Source organism: Wolffia australiana, chromosome 19, assembly GCF_029677425.1.
Source record: "Wolffia australiana isolate 7733 chromosome 19, ASM2967742v1".
Taxonomy (NCBI): Eukaryota; Viridiplantae; Streptophyta; class Magnoliopsida; order Alismatales; family Araceae; genus Wolffia; species Wolffia australiana.
Window position 1 is genome coordinate 5,573,440 of NC_135853.1, and position 23,250 is coordinate 5,596,689.

Consider the following 23,250-nt stretch of genomic DNA (forward strand, 5'->3'; position numbering starts at 1 on the left):
TTTTAATATATATTTTTAATGTTTTAGGAGAAATCGGAGAGAGAGTGCGCGGGCATATACGCAATTACTTTTGGGCGGCGTCCAAAAGCAATTCCAGGCTTTTAAGGACTCTTCTGCAAAAGGAGGATTCAAAATGCGCCAGCCAATGAGAGAGCGACACGTCATTGCGTGTTTAAAAACGAAACTAATAAATAAATCAATTTTAAATCCAATGGATTAAATTGGTTTAAAATTGATTTATTGATAACTTTTGATCCTGAAGTCCGATTGAGATGATTTTTATGGATTTGTTCGTCTTGATCCTCTTTCTATCTGTATGGTTAGATCATTCAGATCTAGCCTACATTGATAGATAAATATTAAGTACTAAACGGGGTAAAATGGTGATTTTTACCTATAACCTAAGTATAAAAGCTAAATTTCGAGAGGAGCTCATTCTGGATGGTGCTCTATCACAGCTGCAAGACAGGGAGGAGCTCTAGCTTGGATCAAGTTATCTGGTACTGTTTTTCCTTTATTGTATTTGAACTTTTATGCATTTTGAATGAGTTAGGTGAAGTTGTTGGTTTCTTCATCTGTATTCTGGTCTGAACTTGTAAATCGCTTGGCTTGAGCGGCGTGTACAAGCCCTGATTAGGATTGAGAGGAGAAATTGAGGATTTACCTTGGCATTCAATTGCATTCCAAAGAAAACTCTAAAAAATTTAGTTTTAATTCTTAGGAGATTAAGATTTCCCTTTTTATTTCTGATTTAGCAAATTCTCAAAACCAACCAAAACTTAAATCAAAAATTTCTTCCAACCTCTCTAATTGAATTCTTTGATCCATCCAATTGGATCAATTAATTCAATCTAGAGCCCACATTTCTTCTTTTCATCTCATCTCTTCTACCCCCCTCTCTAAATTCTCACCTAATTAGGGTGACTTGATCCTCATTGAAGATCAAATTCACTCTAATTAGGATCTAAAACACCAAAAATAAAATCAAATTGAAATTCCTACTTGCCTCCCTTGGACGACACTCATACTTATCACTATACATATTAAGTAGAGTTTTATAAATTTTATTGCATAAGCCAAAAATTCACAACGACAAGGGCTAAAAATTTTGCGTAATTTTCACCCCTATTTTTGGCTTATCAGTGACCCTCCGGGCTAAGGACACCACCAATACCGATGCTCGAGGCGTCACATGTGACCTTGAACACCTTCCTGAAGTACTAGCGCCTATGTCATCATTTGCTTTATCTGTTGGAAAGCTCGTTCTGCTGCCGGTGTCCAAGTGAACGACTCCTCCTTGAGGCAGTCGGTGATGGGAGCCGTGACAGAACTAAAGTTCCGTATGAATCGTCTGTAAAAGGTCGCGAGACCTATGAAACTCCTAACGTTGTGCATATTGGCCGGTGTCGACCACGACATGATGGCCCGGACCTTCTCCGGGTCCGCGGCAACACCCTGAGCGGAGATGATAAACCCAAGGAAGGCGACTTCCGAGGTGAGTAAGCTACACTTCTTGGGGTGAGCGTGTAACTGCTCGCGCCGTAGGACAGTGCAAACCTGTCGGAGGTGGTCGAGGTGCTCGTCTATCGATCAGCTGTAGACGAGAATGTCGTCAAAGTAGACGACTACAAATTTCCCTATGAACGCGCGTAGTACCTCATTCACAATGGCATTACTCTTCATTCACATAACCCATCCTTTATCTTAAAGGCAGTCTTCCATTCGTCGCAGGGACAAATCCGAACCTGATGGTATCGGCTCCTCAAATCTATCTTGGAGAAGATAGTAGATCCTACCATCATGTCGAATAAGTCGTGGACTCGGGAAATGGGAAAACGGTACTTGATCGTTATCTTGTTGATGGCATGACTATTGCAGCACATATGCCACGTGCCATCCTTCTTCGGAGCTAAGAGGGCCGAAACCGCACATGGGCTAAGGCTCTCCTTGATAAGGCCCTTCTCTAAGAGCTCCTTGACCTGCCGTAGTAGCTCCTCTTCCTTTGGCGGCTCCATGCGGTAATGCAGTAGGTTCGGTAGTGACGCGCCGAGTACTAGGTCGATTGCATGCTATATGTTCCGCATCGGGGGCAATCCACCAGGTAGCCCATCCGAGAAGACATCTCCGAACTCTGATATGAGAGCCTCGACCTCGGGTGAACGAGGTGTAACTAGAGGATCGGTATGGACGTCAAGAGTGACTGTGAGACACAAGGGTGTGTCGTCACCCGCACGACCCAGGTCATGGGTGAACAAGGGCCCTTTGATGACCATTAACCCTACAAGTTTGGTCGCGGCCGGCTTGTTTGTCGGCTTCATGGCATATGGGTGCCATGTAACCCGTCGTTCCTGGTACATGAACGAACAGGTGTTCGCACGCCCGACTAAGGTGACATTGTGGTCATACAACCAAGGATGGCCTAGGATGATGCTCCCCACTTTCATGGGGAGTATGTCGCAGAGGACATCCTCGGCGTAGGCACTCACCTTCAACGGAACGCGCCATTGACGCTTCATTGGTAATGAAGAAGCGTCGATCCACGAGACGTCATAGGGAGTGGGGTGCTCGATCGCAGCCAACCCTAGTCCGGTGACCATCGTGTCAAAGACGGCGTTGATGCAACTCCCACTGTCCACGATCAGTTTGCACGCCTTGCCATTGATCTTGATGTACGTATAGAAGATCGAGGTGCCAAGGGCCGCATCAATGAACGGTGCCAGCTGTGGTGCAGCCGGAGGGGTCCTAGCGGGATTGACAACCCGCGGTGATGGTCGCACTCTACTAGTGCCGGATGTGTCGACAGCGATGTTGGCCAATGGCCGGTTGGACACGCGGGGTGCCACAGAGGGGGTCTCTCATGCCTCGATAATCTGTATGTACCCGACCTGTCCATCGGGCTCCTCATACTCAAGGGCATACTCCTCGTCCCCGTGGTAGTGATCCTCCTGCGGTGTGTCCGCTCCATCAATGTGATCCGGGTCGACATCTCCGGCATCAATCAGAAGTGCTGAAGAGGGGCATTGATTGGCCCGATGTCCTCTTCATTGGCACTTGTAGCACATCACGTGTGCCTTGCTAATGGCGGCGCTCTGGGCCAATAAGTCGCTAGCGGCGGCCCGAGCTAGTGAGGTGGATCCCACAGAGGTGACGGGGGTTGTTCGTTGCCCCCTAATGGTCGAAGTGACTCGTGTCGTCGCGGATGGTGTTGTACGAGCGGGAATGGTGTGTATGGGTGGGTTCTGGGACGCATTGTTCGCGCTAGGTATCGGGGTGTCGTCGGCGGGTGGATCCATATGCTCCACTAAGTGGTAAGCCTCGTCGACTTCGGCCGGTTGGCACTCAAGGACCTTGCTGCGCAAGGCAGGTCTGAGGCCATGGGCGAAAGAAAAGTCCAATGATGATCCGTGGGTCCTCCACGAAGCAGTAGCGCATCCGACATTCCTCAAAAGCTTTGATGTACTCCGTCACTACGAGTCGACCCTGCTTGAGGTCGAACCACGAGAGAAAGAGGGACATCTGGTACTGTCGAGGGACGTACTTGCTCCTTAACTTCTGCGCCATTTCCACTCAGGACGTGATGGGTCGCCTCGTCGCTCGATGGCGACTCCCTCGCTCTCCCAAAAGATCTTGGCGTGTCTACCAAGTCGTCTCTCCGCGTACTCGACACAAAGGTCGTCTGATGCAACACGCTCAGCCGGGATTGGCGGCTCGCGTTGCAGCACAAGGCGAAGGGACGGTCAACACGGAGTAACGTCAATGGATGATGCAAGATGAGGCAAATCGGGAAAATAATGAGAAGCACATCCCACAACCGAGTAGGGCGAGGGCCGGCAGTGATCCGTACGTGCCGCATACGATCGGACTCCCAATGACCCGTTTGATCACGATGAATATCGACAGTGCAGGTATCCCTGATCAGACGGTATATTCCCGGGTTAAGGTCGAGTTGGAACGGCAAGATGTGACCCTCCCTAACCCCACAGAACAGGTAGGTTACGACGGGTAGCCCTCAATAGAGAAACACATAAGAAAGTATAGGAAGAAGTAATAATACTCAAAGGGGGGGGTAGCGAGTTGACCTTCGGGAGCGTAGTCCGGTAGGTCGCGGTGGACCGAATTCATGTGTTTGGCGCGGGCTGGAGGTGGCGAGCGTCGTCGACGATGGTGGGCAGCGTTGGCAGCGGCAACGGCAGTGGAAGGTGGTGAATGGCGTCAGCAGCGGGCGGCCAGCGGCGTGGGGGCGCGCAGACGGCGCTCGGCGGCACAGAAAGTGCGTGGACGGCGCGCGGGGTAGACGATGGCACGGGGCGCGCAGGCCTTGTGTGGATGGACGGCACTCGCGCGCGGATAGCGCGCGAACGGTGCGCAGGGGGGGAAGGCCAAAGGCGACGGGCCTCGGCGGTAGCTGAGAAAGGACTGCGTCGGCGGTGAACAGAAGAGGAGAGGGGAGGGGGACGGCGAACGACAGCGACCGTGGTGAGCTGAGACGAGTTGTGGCGGTGAGCGGCTATGAGTGGCGAATGGCGACGACGGTGACGGCCGTAGCGGCTAGCAGCGGCAATCCGTGGCGGCCACGGCTGGGGAGGCAGTCAACAGCGGCGGAAGTCGGCTGCAACAGCAATGGGCGCCGACGGTGACGACGGCCGGCAGCGGCGCTCGCCGACGGTCGGCGGCGGTGGCAGCCCACGGAAACCCAAGGTCTCCCTCCTTGTTCCCTTTTTTTCTCCTTGACGAAAATGCCCCTGAAGTGCTGTTGTTTTACCCGCGAATGCCACAACTTAAGTTCGGGTCACACTTAGTCGACTCAGTGGTGACCCGGTGTTGTGAGAGGCCGAGTCGCACCCTAGATGACTCGACGCACGAGTCGGCCGGCCGTGCCGTGTCAACTCAGCAACAAACCCGGTAGGTCGCCTCTCCTTCCGGTGCCTAGGTCTCCAAAGGCGGCGGCGGCGGCGAGGTGGGTGGAGACGGCTGGAAGGAGTCCAGCTTTTAGCGGCGTCTTGGGCGGTCGGGGTTCCGACCACAGCGGCAAGGGTTGCAGAGGGTGAGATGGAGACGAGTTGGAGCTTCCCTCCTCCAACAGCGGGGACGAGAACAATACGGGGAACCTTACGAAACCATAGCCAACCTCAACTTTGTTCCTTTCTTCAACAAAAACAACAACGTCCTCCTCTAGGGCACCCCTTCTCCCTTTATAGGCGGGGAGTGGAGAGTCGTAGGGGTTGGCTCGTAATTAGGGGAGAAAAGCCCTAATCGAGCCCTAAAACAAAATATGGTTTGAGATGTAATGGAGGGGCCAAAACACGAAGGCCCTCCCAATAACACGATAATGAAAATCCAAAAGATAAAAGGAAATGATCTGGGGAACTCCCTCCTCAAGCCGTATATTTGAACTCCGCGTGCTTCGCGTCGGCTCGAGCTTCCAGACGTGGTCGCTCGCGGGTTACAATGGGTCGATCTTGAGCTTCGGCTGGTGGATGGTCCCCCATCATCGTCATCCATGCGATACCACATGAAGTAAGAGTTCATATTCGACTCCCAGTCGATGAACTCTTTGGGCTTCTGAGAGCCCTCAAAGACGGCAACGTCGGCACGCACGCTTCTTTGGATGCGTGCACGGTGCTCCTCACGCTGACGTTCTTCGTTGTCCTAGTGCCGTTCGGGCACGGGGTAGTCTCCACGCTGCGGCTCCAAGTGGCGACGGGGCGGGATCGGTTCATAACCGCGGTCATCCTAATGGTGGGGAGGACCATCCCGAGGTGCACGGTCGATATCCATCGCGCGATGTGGGGGTAGGGGGACATCGTCAACCCCATAGTGTCGTGGTGGGGATGGTCGGAAGTAGTCGTCACGGCGAGCCGGCGGATCAATCATCAACCTAGGATCGCGTGGCTAGACAGGGTCGTATTGACGGACCGGATAATCGTGGTCCATGTCACGATCATATCGACAGACGTAAGCGATGGCGCAGCACCGCCGGATGCCATCGAGCCGTTACGCAAGGAGCCACCGTCGTCACCGAGCCCACCACCGACACGTGTCCAGCTGACACGATGAGTCGCCACAGCGACGCACAACCCCGAGTTTAGATACTCGGCGTGATACACGCGCCCGTCATCGTCGGGCTTATCCACTTTGACTTCTCTTTTGCTTTCCTTTACTAGTGTAGTGAGGGGAAGGCCCATATGAGGACATCTTCCCCTCCCACCCATGCTTAATGGGCCTGTTTTCCTTTTTTCCTTTTATTTTCCCTTTGTTATTATGGGGGCCCATCTTGACCATCCTATATAAGGAGGGGTGGGCGCCCAAGACTACCACTCTTGAATTTTGGAAGTTTCATATTGGAAGTTGAAGAGTCATATCGTGAGAGGAAGGAGGAAAGAAGAAGAAGAAGAAGGAAGAGAAGAAGAAGAAGAAGAAGAGTGAGGAAGAAGAGAGGAAGAGAAGAGAAGAAGAAAGGAGGAGGAAGAGCTAAGAACGCCGCCAACGCCGCCATATCCACCCGATTGCCCATCTCGCCACCTGAATCACCGTCGCCGCCCGGTCACCATTTCATCGTTAAAGTCGCCATCCGCCGTCGTCCCTGCCACCTCCGGTGCCGGCTCGCCGTCGCAACACCGATCCAACGCCGCGCCGCGCCCACGACCCCGGGCCTGCCCGGTAGCCTCGCCGCCGCCGAGCTCTATCCCGCCTTGTGCCCTTTTCTCGTTCCGCAACCACTCGCCCCTGACAGTCTGCCTTTCACCCAGAGCCTGCGCGCCGTCCGCTACACGGGAGATCCGGACCCAGCGCCCCTATGCCCCGTGACTCCGGCGCACGCGACCCTACGCGTGGTCTTGCCAATGGCTGCGCCCACCGAGCTGCGTCCGCCAGCGCGTCATGCCCGTGCGCTCGTGACGCCTGCACTCGCGGCCTGCGCGTGGCCTTGCAGACGGTTGTGCCCACCGAGTTGCGCCTGTCGAGTTGCGCCCGTCCGCACGCCGTGTTTCTGTGCGTGCCGCTTCTGCGCGCCGCACCATCTGCATTCAGCCGCCCTGCGCATGTCCCCCCCCTCCGCACGCCATGTCTGCAGCGGGTAGCGCCTTCCTTGATCCCACGCTCTGCTAGCGCACCGCACCGCCCGATTGCCGCCCAGCCTATGCGCGCTGCTGCCACACGCCGCGCCCACAGCTGCTACCCCGCCGTGCGCCCTGCCGCTTCTACCCGCCAGAGAACATCCACGACCACCGCTCCACCCCCCCACCCGCTTCGGCCTACTATCCGTGCACAGCACCCAACGCCGCTCCTCGTATATCTCTGGATATTCTCTCCGGCTGAGATAACTATCGCCGGCACGACGAAGGTATCCCCCTATCTGCACTCTTCACATCTCTTACTTTCTTCAGTATACTTTCGAATTGCCTGCTCCGCGCTCGGGTTAGATAGGTGAGAGTGAGACAGGTTGAGAAAATGACGAATCTTCATCGAGGGTATTACCTGCCCGGTACGAGTCGGGTTCTCCCGACGCGTGTGAGCACCGTAGCGGGGTTTTCCTGTTCGGCTACGTACTCACCCTTGACCTTCTCAGACGAGGTTCAGAAGGTCCGTCTGATCTCACGCCAAGCAATCCCGTCAATTCTCTAGAACGGCATCCACCGCTCGTCGGCGCACGCACGTACGATAGTGGGACTTTCATACATACATCATCATCATTATATCTGTCCACTAGCATTAGTCGGACGACCTTGACCGACGTAGTCTGACGAGATCTCAATTCGATATGGAGTCCATACCCTCGGTGACGACCGGACAACGTCTTGACGACGTCCGGCATCAAATTGGTATCGGAGCCAGGCTGTGGTTGCCCACAGCATGTCTCCGACTCCGCATCGCATATAGCTGCATCCGCATACATCATCTTTTTTGAACATTCATAAAGGATTCCCAAGAATGGCCATAGAGACGCGATCCACACGGATCGCACAACGCGGAGGTTCTACCTCCCCGCAACAAACCGAACCGTCGCAAGACGAGAGGGGCAATGATATTGCCCTCTCGGGACCCCAACCGGCGACCCCGGTAGCCGACCCCGTCCTACCACATGTCGAGGCTACACGGACCCCACCCGACAACACGGGTGCTCCTGGCACATTAGGTCCCCCGGACTTCCCAAGTGAGCCACGCGAGCCGTAGCACTCTCCATGCGGCTCACCGTAGTTCCTCAACGACACCTCACCGAGTGATTACGAGGATCGGGCTACCATAGGTCGGCGCCCACACGGGAAATCTCCCGCTGTCGAGCACACCCCCCGAGCGACCCCCACACGGGGTCGAGGACGAGGACGAGGAGGCGCCTCTCTCTAGTACCCGCCAAGAGAAGAACTTCCGGACGACCAAGGAGCTTACTTCCGTGCCATGGCTGCTATGATGGAACGCATGGAGCGCATGTTCGCTGACCAACGGGCGTCAGAGTACGGAGTTGAGGTGGGACCGGCCGCCCGAGGGCGACCTAGCCACGCACAACGGGTAGGTCGACAGGACCCCCATGGCCGACTTATCCAGAACCTCGATGCTGACTACGAGGTCTTCGATCGCCGATCGGACGGTGCCCCCTGATAACACCCTAATTTCGGTCTTTATTTCATGTTATTAGCATGATTTATGCATTTAAAAGGCTTAAATTTGGGTTTTTATCATATATTTACACAAAAATAATGCTTCCAAGTAATTTCTGATTTTTCCCTAATTTTCTGTTAATTATATGAATTTTTAAGGATTTATTGAAGCTCGAAATAATTATTTTTGGATGAAAATGGCACATTCAAAAGTTTATTTCGACATTTATCAACATGGGAATTAATCAGGAATTTTCTAGAATTTTCTAGAATTTTTACGAATTTTAGGAATTTTCTGGGATTTATTTCAAGAAGAAATGCATTTATTCTATGAAAAGGGCATATTTATAAGAGAAAAAATGTATTTATGCAATTTCTAGACTTTTTGGGGCCTTTTTGCAACGTTGTTGCAAAGACCCTGAAAATAGCTCTCGTCGCCACGGCAGGCGTAAAGATACTATTTAAAATCATTCAGGGTTTTATTGCAATTTTAATATATATTTTTAATGTTTTAGGAGAAATCGGAGGAGAGAGAGTGCGCCAGAGCATATACGCAATTACTTTTGGGCGTCCAAAAGCAATTCCAGGCTTTTAAGGACTTTTCTGCAAAAGGAGGATTCAAAATCGCCAGCCAATGAGAGAGCGACACGTCATTGCGTGTTTAAAAACGAAACTAATAAATAAATCAATTTTAAATCCAATGGATTAAATTGGTTTAAAATTGATTTATTAATAACTTTTGATCCTGAAGTCCGATTGAGATGATTTTTTTATGGATTTGTTCGTCTTGATCCCCTCTTTCTATCTGTATGGTTAGATCATTCAGATCTAGCCTACATTGATAGATAAATATTAAGTACTAAACGGGGGTAAAATGGTGATTTTTACCCTATAACCTAAGTATAAAAGCTAAATTTCGAGAGGGAGAGCTCATTCTGGATGGTGCTCTATCACAGCTGCAAGACAGGGAGGAGCTCTAGCTTGGATCAAGTTATCTGGTACTTTTTTTCCTTTATTGTATTTGAACTTTTATGCATTTTGAATGAATTAGGTTAAGTTGTTTGTTTCTTCATCTCTATTCTGATCTGAACTTCTAAATCGCTTGGCTTGAGCGGCATGTACAAGCCCTGATTAGGATTGAGAGGAGAAATTGAGGGATTTACCTTGGCATTCAATTGCATTCCAAAAGAAAACTCTAAAAAATTTAGTTTTAATTCTTAGGAGATTAAGATTTCCCTTTATTTCTGATTTAGCAAATTCTCAAAACCAACAAAACTTAAATCAAAATTTCTTCCAACCTCTCTAATTGAATTCTTTGATCCATCCAATTGGATCAATTAATTCAATCTAGAGCCCACATTTCTTCTTTTCATCTCATCTCTTCTACCCCCCTCTCTAAATTCTCACCTAATTAGGGTGACTTGATCCTCATTGAAGATCAAATTCACTCTAATTAGGATCTAAAACACCAAAAATAAAATCAAATTGAAATTCCTACTTGCCTCCCTTGGACAACACTCATACTTATCACTATACATATTAAGTAGAGTTTTATAAATTTTATTGCATAAGCCAAAAATTCACAACGACAAGGGCTAAAAATTTTGCGTAATTTTCACCCCTATTTTTGGCTTATCAATTGGCGCCGCTGCCGGGGAAGCAACGCTAAGGAATTTAATTGGTTTTGATTCTTATCAATTGAGTGCCTATGAAGTATTTTGAAATCTTAAATGAGCTATTTGGTTTAGTGATTTCTCTCTTTGATTTTTAATAACTCTAAATTTCTGATAATTTTTTAACTTCAATAGAGAATATCATATTTTAATTTTCTTGAACATCTATATGCAATGAGCGTTTGATTTTGGGAATAATTATCCTTTTAGTACCTTTTTGTCATCCTATTTATCTAATCCTTGATTAGTGAATCTAGATTTACGTAAATGAAAAATATGCAGCCAAAGGTTAGAATGACAGTGAAAGAGCTTGCGATGCAAGCTGCAAGGGAGGGCAAAATAGAGACAGATAGTACCCAGACATCTTCACCCCCTACGAGCGTATTTGGACACTCTAGTAATCAAACACGGCGAACAATAGGGGACCATTACAAGGCACCTTCATTTGAGGAATATTTAACACTCAGAGAAAGATCATACAAAAGCCTTCATGGAGATGAGTTGAGGGTAGATGTTTCAAATAGAGAATTAAAGAGGACGGAAGAGGAAAAGAACAAAATAGTAGATGAGAATGTTCGATCTTTCCACGACTGTAGTACTCCTCCTATATCTTTAGAGGGAGCATCTTATGATCATGAATTTATTAGAAGAACAACTGATGATGCTACAATAGATTTATCTATGGAAATTGGAAGTAAAGTTCCCTCACAACCAATAGATTCTAAGGGTGATAGCTCTCCTAGGAGTTCTAGTGTGCCTAAGCTTCATACACAAGCTCCTATAGATCCCACGATCATATCAGTGCTATCACTAATGAAGGATCAAATGGTGAACTTACATGAAAGATTAGAGAAGATGGAGAACTCTAGAATATTAGAGCCTAGTAGGGAAGTGTGTAGGGAGGAGGAGCCTTTATTCCAACTTCCCCCAACTCAATCCGAAATTTTAGACGGGGAGGTACCTAAAGTTAGTCGTGAGTCGAGGAGGATTACAGAGCCAAAGGACTCTAGAATAGTGTGTGATATTGGAGGAAGTAGATTCCACAATGTGCTTATAGATCTAGGCTCAAACCATAGTATCATCCCTTCAACTGTCCTAGAGAGACACCCTATAGGTAAGGTGACGCCATCTTCCCAACTCATATGCTTTGATGATGGTATTCATATCACTCCTAGTGGCCAAATCACCAATGCCTGTGTTGATATTAATGGATGTCGATTTAAATCTGATTTTTTCATCTTAGAGGAGCGACAAAGCACCTATTGTTTTAGGAGATCTTTCTTAAGATTAGCAAGAGCGGTGATAGGCGTAGAGTTTAAGGAAGTTATCCTTAGAAAATGATAAGAGAATTACCCTTAAGCTAGCTGAACCTTCGGCGAGTAGAAGTGGACACTTTAGGGCAGAGGATAAGGAAATCTCTAAGGAAAATATTGACGAGGACAATCATGCCTCAACAACTACTTCTATCCTTGAAAACAAATGTTCCACGTCACCATCTACTACTTCAGTTATCCAAACTCATTGTAAACCCTCATGTTTGCATTCCCAAATACGACTCGTGGCCTTGACAATAATTAATCACTACTTACAGAACAGTATCAAGGTATTACAAGAGGAAAAGTGCAAAATGAGAAGGAGCACAGAGGAATGTAGTTTGGATAATAAAAAAACTTTGCATAAAGATATTGCTGATATTCCCTCAACCTCCATGCCAAATAGGAAGAACAAAAGAACAAAAAATAATAGAATAAGGACAAATGCTGGCATGAAGAGGATGTTTGTAGACAAGAGGAATCATCAAGGGGCAATAAAATACATGAGAAAATGAAATGGACTCCTAGGCAATCAACGTTAAAAGGTCGACGGTCATTCCGATCCCAAATCTACGGCACCAAGTATGGATTCCTAAATCCATCTTAGAACCCTTTAAGAAATTATCACGTAAGGCGTTATGGATCCCTAAATCCATACTAGTACCGTTTGTTTGAATCTCTTGGAGTTTTATCTTTATCCTTACTTTATTTTCTTGTTAGTTTTATTTTCTTGTCCATTTTGCTCGCTTTGTTTTTTGTTTTGTTTCAGGAATGGGGCCTCGTATCCACAGCTCTCACGGGAAGATTATCAAATGCAGCATGACGTATTCAAGATTTTACATCTATCATCTAAACAACAAGCCTCAAGTCCATCCCCACTGTTTGCAATTCTCTCCCTCAATTTTCCTTTTCGTTATTTTAATCGTTATGCATTGAGGACCATGCGTGTTTTAGTGGGGAGCTAGTTCATTTTATATGGAAAACGTTGACTCATGTGATTAATTTTAAAGAATACTACATGAATTGAACCTGCTTTTAACGATCTTTAACATGCACATACATGAATTAATTTTCTTTCATCCAGTGGTTTGGAAACATGTGTAGAAGTTAAGCTTCTAGAACGGATCAGGAACATGCTGAGGTGCAACACAAGTGATTTTGAGCAATGTGGGTTCAATGTCAAATTGGGGAGGTCGTCTAGTGGTTGATTAGATGATGGAAAGTCTAAGGGTAGAAGCTCTATACTTCAAAGGAGAGTGATGAGTGAATTGAGATTCCCCATTCCAATCAGCTCAAAATAGCCGATCCCACTTATGTATTTCGTCCCACCATTAGCCTACTTTCATTCTAAAATAGTGGGCAGTCATTCTCCGAGTCCTATGCACGGAATCCACCACTTCATTCACCTTATTGTTCCACACGCTTCACGCCATATCCATCACAACTTGACTCCACCACCTTGCTTCCGCTACCGAGGATATGCTTATCTCCCATCGTCTATCTCCCTTTCCACGGTATCACTCACGATACTGCCTCTTTGTATCTTTTCTGTCAATAATTCGCTCTGCATCATCTAAATCTCGTTCTTCTATCTCTTCTCCATAGACCAATGTGATTGTTATGACACTCATGCTAGTTGTGATAAAATATTTAAAAACCATTCAAGTCATGGAAAGTGTTTCATTTGTTGTTATCCTCTTTGTTTGATATACAAAAAAAGAAAGCGAAAAAAAAGGAGTTTGAAAAAGAAAAGAAAAAAAAAAAGACAAGAGGAATGAGAAGAAGACAAAGAGAAAGGAGGGTTTGACTTGCCATTTCTGGTTTTGACTTTCAATTCAGGGCAAGATGGTCTTTATTCTCTATATCATCACATTGGTCTCATCTCTTCTATCTCCCTCACTTCCTCTAAAAATCTTGGGAGTAGGTTATCCAAGGTAGCACAGCACCCGTTGGACCATAAATCTCTCATTGTTCATGCTCACCCTAATTCTTTCACAAAGTCTCATTCTCCCCCATCACAACTCTATCATATATTCTTCTCGTTGTGTTCAATATTCTGTGCTCAACAGGAGGAGGAAATGGCTTCTTCTATTCTTAGGAAAGAGAAAAGGCTGATGGAGAGGCAAGTACTAGGTGGCCGTCACCCGGGAGAGAGTGATCTTGCTCGCTAGAGATGTGAGACCAGCTGCACATGAGTGGAGAGAGTTTACCTGAGGAGTATAGCGTTATACCTAGAAACAAGTACACTCCCTTCTCATCCACTTAGGCATCCAAGCCAAGGAGAAAGAAACCCCACATTCCTGAAAAGGTCGGAGCTCAAAATGTCATTTAGTGTTTTAGTTCGGCTTGTGATTGATACACTTACACTTCCCACACTTGTTTTCTAACTTACAGGATGAAAGAGATGATAATTCAGCAAAGTACTTAGATGTTGCTAAGGGACTAGCAATGTCTAAGTAGGGGGGTATATGATAACACCCTAATTTGGTCTTTATTTCATGTTATTAGCATGATTTATGCATTTAAAAGGCTTAAATTTGGGTTTTATCATATATTTACACAAAAATAATGCTTCCAAGTAATTTCTGATTTTTCCCTAATTTTCTGTTAATTATATGAATTTTTAAGGATTTATTGAAGCTAAATAATTATTTTGGATGAAAATGGCACATTCAAAAGTTTATTTCGACATTTATCAACATGGGAATTAATCAGGAATTTTCTAGAATTTTCTAGAATTTTTACGAATTTTTAGGAATTTTCTGGGATTTATTTCAAGAAGAAATGCATTTATTCTATGAAAAGGGCATATTTATAAGAGAAAAAATGTATTTATGCAATTTCTAGACTTTTGGGGCCTTTTATCGCACGTTTGCAAAAGACCCTGAAAATAGCTCTCGCCACGGCAGGCGTAAAGATCCTATTTAAAATCATTCAGGGTTTTATTGCAATTTTTAATATATATTTTTAATGTTTTAGGAGAAATCGGAGGAGAGAGAGTGCGCCATATACGCAATTACTTTGGCGCGTCCAAAAGCAATTCCAGGCTTTTAAGGACTTTTCTGCAAAAAGGAGGATTCAAAATCGCCAGCCAATGAGAGAGCGACACGTCATTGCGTGTTTAAAACGAAACTAATAAATAAATCAATTTTAAATCCAATGGATTAAATTGGTTTAAAATTGATTTATTAATAACTTTTGATCCTGAAGTCCGATTGAGATGATTTTTTATGGATTTGTTCGTCTTGATCCTCTTTCTATCTGTTTGGTTAGATCATTCAGATCTAGCCTACATTGATAGATAAATATTAAGTACTAAACGGGGTAAAATGGTGATTTTTACCCTATAACCTAAGTATAAAAGCTAAATTTCGAGAGGAGCTCATTCTGGATGGTGCTCTATCACAGCTGCAAGACAGGGAGGAGCTCTAGCTTGGATCAAGTTATGTGGTACTTTTTTCCTTTATTGTATTTGAACTTTTATGCATTTTGAATGAATTAGGTTAAGTTGTTTGTTTCTTCATCTCTATTCTGATCTGAACTTCTAAATCGCTTGGCAGCGGCATGTACAAGCCCTGATTAGGATTGAGAGGAGAAATTGAGGGATTTACCTTGGCATTCAATTGCATTCCAAAAGAAAACTCTAAAAAATTAGTTTTAATTCTTAGGAGATTAAGATTTCCCTTTTTATTTCTGATTTAGCAAATTCTCAAAACCAACCAAAACTTAAATCAAAAATTTCTTCCAACCTCTCTAATTGAATTCTTTGATCCATCCAATTGGATCAATTAATTCAATCTAGAGCCCACATTTCTTCTTTTCATCTCATCTCTTCTACCCCCCTCTCTAAATTCTCACCTAATTAGGGTGACTTGATCCTCATTGAAGATCAAATTCACTCTAATTAGGATCTAAAACACCAAAAATAAAATCAAATTGAAATTCCTACTTGCCTCCCTTGGACGACACTCATACTTATCACTATACATATTAAGTAGAGTTTTATAAATTTTATTGCATAAGCCAAAAATTCACAACGACAAGGGCTAAAAATTTTGCGTAATTTTCACCCCTATTTTTGGCTTATCACCCCCCCTCAGGGATGCCTAGTTAGGGAACCAGCGAGCGGGCCCTAAGATATCCGCGCTTGGGATGTGCACCACCCGCGGGACGACCTCACCCGTGGGTATGACGCAGACCGACCCGTCCGTTGCAATCCTTACTCTCGATAGTATGAGCGAGACGCGGGGTAGGACTATCCGGTCCGACGATACGATCCAATCCTGCCCCGAGATCCACAGATGGTTGACCCACCAGCGCGCTGTGACGACTATTACCAGCCGCCACCGCCACGATATTATGGGGTTGACGACGTCCCCCTACCCCCACATTGCGTGATGGTCCTCCCCACCTTTGGGACGATCGCGGCCACGAGCCATTCCCAACCCGTCGCCACTTGGACCAGCGACGGGGAGATTACCCCGTGCCCGAGCAGCACCTTGACGACGATGAGCGTCGGCGCGAGGAGCACCGTGCACGCATCCAGCGGAGCGTGCGCGCCGACGTTGCCGTCTTTGCGGGCTCTCGGAAGACAAAAGAGTTCATCGACTGGAGTCGAACATGAACTCGTACTTCAGGTGGTATCGTATGGACGATGACCTATGTGTCGAGTACGCGGAGACACGACTTGGCGGACAGGCCAAGATCTTTTGGAAAAACGAGCGAGTCATCGCCGAGCGACGAGGACCACCCATTACGTCCTGGGTGGACATGTCGGGGACGAGGTCCTGCCATCACTGAGGAGAGGGACTCGGTATCGAAGGCGTCAGTGCCCAACGTGATGGCGCAGCACTGCTGGACACCATCGAGCCGTCACGCGAGGAGCCACCGTCATCACCAAGACTGCCACCGACATGTGTCCAGCCGACACGACGAGCCGCTGCAGCAAAGCGCATCCCCGAGTTCGGATACTTGGCATGACGCACGCACCACCTCATCGTCGGAGCATCCCACTTATCCTTATCTTTTCTTATCTTTACTTTTGTTCTCTTTTCTAATATTTTATCATTGTCATTTCACTTGTTGTCGTGTAGTGAGGGGAAGAGCCTATATGAGGACATCTTCCTTTCCCATGGGCGTGACAACCCTCATTTTCCCTTTCATTATTCTCCTTTTTTTTTTTTTTTTTCCTTTTCCTTCCTTGTTTGTTGTTCAAAGGGGGCCCATCTTCACCCATTATATAAGGGGGGGGCGTGGGCACCCAAGTGAAACATTCTTGAATTTTGGAAGTTTTAACGTAGAAGTTGAAGAGTCACGATCGTGAGAAGAGAAGAAAAAAGAAGAAGAAGAAGAAGAAGAAGAGGAAGAAGAAGGAGAAGAAGAGGAAGAAGAAGAAGAGAGGGAGAGAGAGATCTGATCGCCGTCCAGCCGCCCGATCGCTGCCATTACCGCCAACCCGCGACTGCCTCCGCTGCTATCTCCCCGCTCTGCCACGACGCCACATCCCCACCATCAACGCCGTCCGTCGCGACGGTGCTGCCGCTCGCCGTCGCTGCCTTCCTCCATGCCGCCGTCTCCTCCGTCGTGGTCGCAGCACTCGCACGACGCCGGTCAACGGCCGCAGCTCCGCCCGACAGTCGCTATCTCCAACTGCCCGTGCGGGAGGCCTGCCTCCTCGTGGGCACTCGCGGCGCCGGCCTGCGATTACTCGGAGCCCTGCCCTCGGATCGTGCCCCATGCGTGGATCGTACCCTGCCCCCGGCTCACCGAGGACGACCCAGGCTCAGTGTCGTGGGAGTTGACTCCGTCGTGGTCGGTTTTGCGTAGGGAGCTGTGACGACCCACCGCCCTGCCGAGGTGCCCGCGTGATCCACGCCCAGAGTCAGTACTTGCCGCCGCACATGCCCCCGCACGAGCCCCGCCCAGCGTCTACGCACGACGCCGCACAAACACCCGTGCGATTGCGCCGCGGCGTGCTCAGCTGCACGCAGGATCACGCTCCGCTGTCGCACCGCGCTCCATCGCCCCGCGTCCGATAGTGTGCCTTCCGCTGCTCCCGCGGCCAACATCCCTGGGTAGCACCACGCCCGTGCCTTTTGCCTATACTCCGTTCAACGTCACTGCTTGCCCGCCGCATAACCCTTCACCTCGGCAACAGTCTGACGTCGGTACCAACGGTCTCACCCTGTCTCTCCAGATCTTATTGACACCAGATATTTGTCGCCAGCGCGACGAAGGTACTTCCCCTTCCGCTACCCTTCACGTCTCTTCATCCTTCAGTGCACTTTCGATTTGCCTCTTCCGCGCTCGGGTTAGATAGGTGAGAGCAAGACAGGTTGAGAAAACGATGAATTTGATACGAGAGTCTTACCTGCCCAGTACGAGTCGGATCCTCCTGACGCGTGTGAGCACTTTAGCGGGGTTTCCCCGTTCGGCGACGTAATCGCCCTCGACCCTATCGGGCGAGGTTCAGGAGGTCTGTCTGACCTCACTTATAGCAATCCGGTCTATCTCTGGTCGGCGCACGCACGTACGACACGTAGGTTCTCATACATTCACGTCATCATTCATACCTGTCCATTAGCATCATTCGGACGATGTTGAACGTCGTCGTCCAAACGAGATCTTGATTTGATACCGAGCCACTACCCTTGATGACGACCGGATGACGTCTTGATGATGTCCGGCATCACGACGTCTACTGGGGGGTAGTTGTCCATCATGGGTCTCCTACGGGTAAGACCTACGTTGAAATGCACGGGTAGGGGTATAGTAAGTGTAGTTGCCAACAAGGAGTCGGGTACCAACCTCTGGGTTTGGACGGGGTCGCCCAGGGATGGGGGAATAGACCTCCTGACCCTAGTTCGGATAGATGAGGTTGCTACGGCACCGAACGGGGTATTGTATCCCGCCAGGTGTTGCTCGCACGTGATGGGCGGACCTGACTCGTACCAAACTAGGTAAGACGCTCAAATGTGTTAATTCTTCACTCAACCTTACACGCTCACCTACGTCTTAACTGAGCACGATGGAGGCAAACCAGAGCGTACTGCAAGAAATAAGAAACGGGTACGGAAGGGCGTACCTTGTGTTCATCCCAGTGAAGATCGTCTGGTTCGTGTAGGAGTGTGGCTGAGGCATCGGCAGCGTCATGAGAAAGGTGGTAGATGACAGTCCAGCTGTGGAGGTACGTCGGCGGGTAGAGGGGTTGTGGGACAGCGCAATGGCTACGGCAACCGGCGTCCGGTGGCGCGCGCGGAAAGCGCAACGCAAGGGCACGGTGCGGCGGGTGCAGATGGCATGGCACGGGGGGCATGGATAGGTGTGGCACAGTGCACGCGGACTGCGGTGCGGGGCATGGCGCGAAGGCGCCAAGCAGCGGCGCGAGGCAATGTCCTACGCGTGGGCAGAGTTGCAGCAGATCGAGAGTGGCGCGTTGAGCGCGACGCAAGGTGCGCGAAGCGGCTCACAACTAGGCAGGCGCGGCGAGGCCCGCGGGAGCGCAGGCGGTGGATGGCACCGAAGATGGTGTGGGACGAGCCTCGAGCGAGGTCATGATGGCGGGGACGCCTGGAACTCAGTGCACTACGGGAAACTCGAACAACAACAGCATCGGGAGGGGAATAGCAGCGACGATACTCCAACCTGGGGCGGGAAGTGGCGAAGCTCAGAGAAGTCGGGTGGGACGCGAGGGTGCACCGTTTGCAGCGGCAGGCGTGCGAACTCGGCGCTACGTAGCAGGCAATTTCCGCGACGGCAGTTGGCGAGCCTTTGGCAAAGTCTCGCACATGTGGTGCGGCCATAGGAGGGGCATACGTCGCTCGGCGATGGCGGAGGTTGCTATCGATGCACGAGGGCGATGCAGCTAGCCAGTGGTAGCGGAGTCTGACTCGCTGCATTCCTCCTTCCTTCTAGGGTCGTAACCCTAAATCTCATGTAAACAAAACTTCTTCTTTTTCCAATGTTCAACCAAGGGCTCTGTTTAGGGCATCCCTTCTTCCCTTATATAGGGAGAGGAGTGGATGACCCCTTAGACCAAAAGAAAACAAGACCTATGACCTAAGGAAATCAAAACAAAGGGGAGAACTGGGCATGGTGACGAAGGGAGGAGGGGGAGATCCTTATAAGGATGAACATCCCTCCTTACACATGACCAAGACGATGCCTAAAACGACGAATGATGAAAGCAAAAACTAAAATGATGAACAGAACAAGAACATAAAGACGAAGATACGGTGTCCATTACCGGGGATACTTGAATCCTGGGGTGCGTACCATTGGCTTGGCTTGCCAAGCGGGCTGAACACATACGGCTGGTGCTGTCGAGGGTGACGGTGACGTCTCCGAAGATGTTTCTGGGGCTGCTGCTTGTGCTGCACCATTAATCCTCCTAGGGTTGGAAGAACTCGACTCCAGCGAGTTAGGGGTGTCGAAGGGCAGCGGCTGGAGTAGATCCGTGCGAAGACCGCGGAGCTCTGCCTCGAATATCCACGTATCATCTACGCTGGTCTGTCCCAGCCACGGCACCAAGAACCTCCTGGAGACTTCGTTCCCTGCATAGGTAATTATCTCCTGTAGTACACAATCGATTGCCTTGTGCCAATCGGGTGAAACAAATAGGGGAGTGGTCGTGGCAAACTCACTCACACTGAAATGGTCTAAAAAGGCTTGGTCGAGGGGGTGAGAAGGGGTTCGGTACGGAGCCAAATCTGCCACGTTGAACGTGGAGCTTATTCCCCACGTAGGTGGCATCTTGACGACGTAGACATTATCGCCCACCCTTTGGAGGATTGAGAACGGGCTGGCACTACGAGCGTGTAGCTTCGTAGCCATCCCGGGAGAGTATCTCTACGGTCTAAGGCTAACCATCACTAGGTCTCCCACATCGAAGACTCGGGGTCGGCAGTGCAAGTAGGCAGACTGCTTGTACAATGCATTTTGGCTCGTGATCCTATCATGAATATATTGATGCAATGCAGAAACATGCTGGGCGAATGCAATGCCATCCTCGGATACCCTAACATGCGGGTCAATAGGTGCTAAGCCTAGTGGGCATAGACGATCTCAAACGGGCTCAACCTGGTGGTGCGGTTCACTGAGTTATACGCGAACTCGGCGCGAGGGATGATAGAATTCCAAGTCGCCAGGTGTTCGCCAACTAAGGAACGTAGTAGGCTGTCCCAACTTTGATTGACGGCCTCCGTTTGACTATGGGTCTACGGGTGGTAGGTATTGAAAATTTTGAGCTGTGTACCAAGGAGACTCCATAAGGTCTTCCAAAAGTATGATGGAGGACCATCTTGGAGACGACATGCCGGGATGTCGTCAGCCACGCCGAGCAGTTAGCGCCGACGCTCACCACCCGGGGTTGAAGTACCCCGCGTAAGCGTCTCTATTTTCTCTTGTGTTTGTTTATGTTTTGTTTGTGTCTTTGGATTTTATGGATTGGGCCAATGTTGGGCCCCGTCCTTCATCTTTCATTTTATTTTCATTTGTATTTCAATTTTTTAAGGAGAGGCCGAACCACGTCTTGCGACGGTTCGTCCTCTCCCCACGTTCACTTGGCACCCATCCTCACTATATAAGGGGATGGCATGCCCAAGGAACTCTTTAGAGTCATTTTGTTGAAGAAAATCACAACGTGTGTCTCCCCACTATAGGACGTAGCGTGGGAGGTTTGGCTAAACTCACCCACGTCGAGATCACTCCATGGTGTGGGATGACCGTGGGCATCCTCACGAGATGGCCAACAACCCTAATCAGATATCGGTACCGAACTCTCCACGGTATCACCGCACTACCCATCGCCCGGAGGCAGCCACATATGGTGGTAGTTCTACCCACCCGCACTATTACGGGTCAGCACACGTACCCGCACTTGGCCAATACCAGGAGCCTCTAGCACCATCTCGAGCGCCACCAAGGAGGCCGAACCCCTACCCACCTCATATACCACAGTCATCCTACTTACCGTTTGCGCCCTCATTGAGTTGTGCGGCACACGAGCCCCCTGCACACCATTGAAGACAACTGACCAAGCTGGCATCACGTGATTCATACATGTCACCTGCTCACCATGGACAGCCCCCTCCACTAGTGTAAAGTGCAAAAGAATCTGGGGAACCACTTAGCTCACAACATGTTAGGCAAACCAAGTGTGCCCATCATCAGTATGATGACATTCATAGGAGATGTCGAGACAATGCACCCACTAGAAAGATACATCTAGTGACTCCATTCATTACCTTAGCCCAATACATGATGCACCTTCATGGTTATCCCGTTGATATGTCATCCGACCATCGCACGTCACAATATAATGAAAGGAGACTCATTTAAGAGGTACTATCGAGAGCCCACCGACCTGCCCCGTTGCCAGATCCACCACTGCCTTCACCATTCCATCGTCCTTTCGCTATCCCGCAGCCTTTGGGGCTCTTCTTCACATGCATCCAAACAACTCACCCCTCAACGCAATTTCTAGTATTTTTAAATTTGCACTGGATTTATATTACATTCCAAGGAAGGTACTGCAGTCCACCGTGGGTCTATACCCCCACATACTAGGATGTTTACCTCGCATGGATCGAGTTCACTGTTTGCCCAATGGTGAACCGTACTAGTTTGGCATTGTTTGAAACAAGACTATGGTCAATTACTTCATGGACATTAGATATCATTCATGTAGGTAATCATACTAACAGTTTGGATTCCGTTCTTTGTACATGCATTAAGTAGTAGAACATGCATCATTGCATCCATTTGTTTTTTTTCTTTTATACATTGAATCTATGAATGAGCAGTATAAGGCGTCAACGGGTAAGGGTCGTAGGTCCATGTCATTCTCTGAGGGAGAACTGGTCCTGGTCAGATTGAGGCCCGAGAGGTTCTCTCCTGGGGTCGCTACGAAGCTCCATGCTCGTAGCGCCGGGCCTTTCCCGATTGCCCAACCGATCAACGACAACGCCTATGTCATGAGCATCCCGCCAAATTGGGGGATTAGTTCGACGTTTAACGTCAGTGACTTATCCCAATACCAACCTTCGCCACCCATCATGGAGCCTCACAGCCAATTGAGCCTTAATAGTAGTGAAAGTCAGAGCAAACCCACTCCTCCGTTTCCCCTCCTTGTACGGCAAGACGCGGTAGAAACGATACTACAGGAGGTAATTCACGCTGAGGGGGAGCGAGTTGGCCGTTCTTTCCTAGTCCATTGGCAGGGGTGACCATCATCCGACAACACGTGGATCTCCGAGCACGACCTTCGTCGACTCCAACCAGACCTGTTGCCTCCACTTGAAGACCTTGCTGAGCTTTGCTCGCCGGAGTCGAGCTCCTCCCACCCCGGGAGGATGATGGAGGACCATCTCAAGGACGACGCCACGATGACGAAGAACCATCTCGAGGATGACGCGACGGGACGTCGTCAGCCATGCTGAGCAGCTCGTGCCGACGCTCGCCACCCGGGGTTGAAGTACCCCGCATAAGAACTTTTATCTTTTTACTTATGCTCATTTTCATGTGTGTTTGTATTTTCGGATTCGTGCACTGGGCCAATGTTGTTGGGCCCCGTCCTCATCGTTTTTACTTTTTATGTTTGTATTTTATATTTTTAAGGAGAGGCCGAACCACGTCTCGCGACGGTTCGTCCTCTCCCACGTTCACTTGGCA